A 4,764-nucleotide genomic window follows, 5' to 3' on the forward strand; every position below is an offset into this window, starting at 1 on the left:
ATCCATTCACGATTAATATGGTTATCATATGACCCCTTGCTCAAGCAGAAATCTCAGATGGCAAGAACCCAGTCTCTCAAATTCACTGATACATCCTTGAACCTTGAATAGTGCCTAGAACACATTAGATGATCAATTTTTATCATATTATTAAAGAGCTATTGAAAATAATGCAAGCATTGCTCTTGAAAAATAAATTGTGAAGGATTTTTTTTAATTTTGTTTTTTTGGTGGTGCTGGGGATTGAACCCAGGGCCTTGTGCATACAAGGCAAGCACTCTACCAACTGAGCTACAACCCCTATAGGGTGAAAATGGGAGTTAATAACCCACTTGAATCAAAGTGTGAAATATGATATATCAAGAAATATGTAATGTTTTGAACAACCAACAATAAAAAATTAAAAAAAAGAAAAAGAAATTGTGGAGAATACAAAAAAGATTGAACAATATCTCAGGAATCTTTGTAGAACTCTGAGTCAACAAAGTCTTTAGCCACTTCTGTATTGAACACATTCATTCATTTACTCATTACTCAGCAAACACAAATACAATCTAAGTGACAGGCACTCTGCTTAGTGCTGTATGGCAGCGTGCATAAGACACAGGCTTGACCTCAAAACTCTATGTCTAGTTAGGGAGATGGATGGCTCAACAAATAAATGCAATAGCAAGTGATCAGCACCAATGGAGAAGGGACAGTTTTTCTCTAAACTATTAAAGAAGTTTTCTGGGCCTCTCTCTATGCACCTTAGAGAAAAAGTATGGATTTAGACAGGTCAATTGACCTGTTGGTCTGAATATTTCTCTCAGGGCCTTATTTCTAACACTGTTTCCCAAATTGTTCATCAGGAGAAATTTCTAGACTTGAACTTACAAACAGTGCCTCATTTGGTAAAGAGGGGCAGGTGGTGGGAAGAGTGACACCTCTCCTTGTGTCATGTGAAGTGAAGATTTTAGAAAATCTAACATCTGCAGCTCATCACCAGCTAAAAATAAACGCTGCGTTGCAGTATGCCAGATGTTCCTCCTCACTGGAATCACTACACAGACATATAGTGCGGTCACGGCAAAGGATAGAAAGCAGCCCAGAGTAACCACGTCTTACTGGAATCTTGAACCATATAACCTGAGAGGAACAAAAGAGATTAGACAGAATCTCATTTTTCTCATTATTGATAAAGGATAAAAACTCAAGAAGGTTCCAAAGTCCAGAACAAGAAGCACTTAGTGATAGAATGATTTATCTTCCCCTTATTTTGCTCTGCTTAAATAAACTATATTTTTTCTTTTTAATCGAGAGCTGTCATTTCCCCTCCAGTTTCTAAGAGAAGCATAATCTGATACAAGAGCAGCAAGCCAATCTTCTTACACACACCATCTATCTCTATCTCTAACTCTATCTCTATGTATCTATCTGGAAAACACTTGTTAAGGAAATTGTATTCACAGTGCTGGACATTGCTATTGGTAAAGAAATATTATCCAATGAGCTAAGACACAATTAGGGAGGAGAGAAAACAAAGTGACTCCTATGGTCTACAATGTAGTCAGAGACTCATAGAGACATTAAGTGATAAAAGAATTATAGAGCTCACCTCACCTTTATGTAAATTAAATGAAAAACAATACCAGAGTATAATAAAGACCAAAATATTCCTTATTTTCATGATGGTTATGTAAATTTTTATAGGATACCTGAAATATTTAATTTTGAAACTTGTTCTATCAGGCAGTCATGAAAATGTGCCCTTCTACAAGGAGCATAGGTTTTTATCATTCCATTTTTACCTCTACTGTCTCTACGTTTGTTAGTACAGATCCACCACAGCATCCATATTAAGGCCACGTTCAGTCTGACTGAGGACTAACACTAATGATGACTGAGGACTAACACTAATCCAGACCCCATGGGACTCTCTTAGTGGGTGGCCTTGGTTTGGGGTCCCCATCAATTCAGCATCATGTATTGGAACTGCAATGGATGCTCAAGAACCTCCACCCTTCGTCCTCTCCTTCAGGGCTGTCCGACCTGTATTGCAGTCTGAAAACTCTCCCACCTTCTCCAACTCCTCCAACTTCCTACTCAGGCATTTCCCTCAATAAATCTCTTGCATATATAATCATGCCTGCTTCCTACAACCAAATTAGCATGTGTATGCACATTATCCAACTTTGCTGGTGCCCTGAACACTTATGTTGTTTGTCTGATGCGTAAACTAAATTTGAATATAATAGAACATAAAGATAATAACCATTGACTAGACCTAACTCTGAATCTTAGTTGCATGTATTGGAGTATAATTTAACCTTATAGCTTTTGTATTCATTTGTGGGTTTGCTAACAAGGCACATGACAAGATTAGTCACACTAAAACAAGTACATTACCTATTTGATTGTGATTTGTAAATTGTAAAATATAATTTTTTTAAAGAATGTGCTATTATGCTTGCATAGTATTTGTGGTTCTTTTTAAAAATGAAAGATTGCCAGTTCAATGGACAGGGTTAGTCACATAAGTTTATTTCCACTTCCCCAATTGAAGCTCCTTAAAATGATTGTATATTATTGCTTCTTAAGATTGGTAGGAGACCCCCAATGTTACACAAAATTACATAGAAGAGGATGTGAGGGGAAAGGGGGGTGGGAAACAAGGGAGAGAATTGAACAACAGCAGATGAGGTAGAGAGGGATGATGGGAGGGGAGGGGAGGGGGGATAGTAGGGGAAAGGAAAGGTAGCAGAATACAACAGTCACTAATATGGCATTATGGAAAAATGTGAGTGTGTAACCGATGTGATTCTGCAATTTGTATTTGGGGTAAAAATGGGAGTTCATAACCCAATTGAGTCAAATGTATGAAAGAAGATATATCATGAGCTTTGTAATGTTTTGAACAACCAATAAAAAAATTAAAAAATAATAATAAAAAAAGAGATTCTTTAAAATACTGAAAAAAAAAAAGATGTGGAAATCCAAAAAGGCAGAGAGAATGCAGGGAAGGCGTACAGGAGAAATCTATGCATATTGGGGGGAAATAGTGAGTGGAAAATCAGTGACTCTAGGTGCAGGGAAAGCCACAGCTGGGTGCCTCAGGATACTGAGCAAGGGTGCCCCACTCTATCTCCTGATGCCTCTCAAGGATCAGCCTCTGGAAACACAAAGTACCACAAGGACGGAGGCAAAGGAGCTGACAAAAGAGACCTGTTGAAAGTCTATGTGTGCAGAGTCATTAGACTCTGGTGTCACCTCCACACCACCCCTGCTAGCCCCGAAGGACACTAAAGAATCCTTCTTAGAGAAACTGGACACTAGAAGCTTGAAATCAGGGAGAAAAGACCTAATAAGCACACAGGGAGAGGTGCAGGACTAACAAGTGAGACTTGGGGAAAGTCTAAACCTACACAAGAAAGTGGTGGGAATACAGTTTCCTTTCTTCACTCTTGGGCAGAATAATAGAAGGTTGCTTTCTGTAGAAACTTACTAGCTTTAAAAACAATCTAGAGATGATGGCAGATAGAGATAGTCCCAGTGATTCTGGTTCTGGGAAGTTAATACTATTGTAGCAAATAATTAAAATTTTGGAAGTAGGCTTAGAATTGGGTAATGAGTGGAGGTAGAAGAATTTTGAGGTGTAGGATATAAAAAGTTAGATTTCCTTGAACTGTTGGCTGGTAGATATATGGAGGTTGCAGGGAATCTTGGAGAGGACTCAAGGAAAGTGAAGGGCACACAGGGAGAGGTCCCACCATGTTAAGGAACACACATGTCATGAAGAACAGAATGCTAAAGATGCTTCTGAGGAGGCGTTTAAAGTAAATGAGGAGAGTGTTCTTATCAACTAGAGAAAAGAAAACCCTTGTTATAAAGGGGCATCAAACTTCACTGACTTTTCTTCTATTAAGGGGTAGAAATTATGGGTGATGAAATTGTAAGCTTAACCGAGGATATTTCCAAACAAATTCTTGAACATGGAGCCTGGCTATTCCTTCCTACTTTGGGTGAAATTTTGAGCACTGGAAAAGCTGGGGAAGGAACTATTAGCCAAATGAAACCAGCCATTTATGATTTCGGAGGCTCTCTGTCTATGTAGATGTCAAAGGATGCTAACATTAGGAAACTCATCAGCAGAAAAACAAGCTCTAGATGAATGACTGAGCATGTGGCTGGGTAACCTTTAGTATGATGAGGTCACCTTTTACCTAAAGACATCAGGTGTGTGCCTCATGCATGAGTGACCCCTAAGAGCAGAATTCAGGTATTGAGGTGGAGTGGCTCAGGAAGGACTCTCTTGTCCTAGAGTGTAAATCTGGGTGACATACTTGGGAGGCCTATGAGGTTTTTGACAGTGTTGAGCTAGCAGAAAGGCCACCAGCTTGGACTGAAAGGGATGGGAACTGGATAAAATAAAAGAAGGTTGCCAGAGCCCATAATTGTTATAGGAAGCAAACTCGTGATTTTTGGTCACTCTGCAGTGAAGCCCAGCAGTAGGCAAGTCCATCTCATAGTCCCAGATCTTCTGGGCAGCTTTTCAGAGCCTTCTTTTCATCATAACCCAGCAACTCCCCAGGTGAGTAAGGGAAATCTCCAATATGGATGAATACCAGACAAAACAGAAATCATTCCGAACCAGGGGAAGATAAACTACTCTCTTCTTTCACATGCATACAAAATAGCCTCAATGAGATTAATATCCTGAGAGTTTCATGATGGCATTGCTTTCTAAAATAAGAACAGGATGCTAGAAAAAGAGAAGCAGAGAAT

At 39.1% G+C, this 4,764-nt stretch overlaps 1 non-coding gene across 1 annotated transcript; it reads right to left on the reverse strand.

Moving 5' to 3' along the window:
- Nucleotides 1–228: 228 nt before the first annotated feature.
- Nucleotides 229–301, reverse strand: Trnat-ugu (transfer RNA threonine (anticodon UGU)). The gene has a single exon. It is a non-coding gene; the product is annotated as a tRNA-Thr (tRNA).
- Nucleotides 302–4,764: the final 4,463 nt, after the last annotated feature.

The sequence above is a fragment of the Marmota monax genome, unplaced genomic scaffold, assembly GCF_021218885.2.
Source record: "Marmota monax isolate L192 unplaced genomic scaffold, Marmota_monax_Labrador192_F-V1.1 WCK01_AAM20220418_F8-fsc00003, whole genome shotgun sequence".
Taxonomy (NCBI): Eukaryota; Metazoa; Chordata; class Mammalia; order Rodentia; family Sciuridae; genus Marmota; species Marmota monax.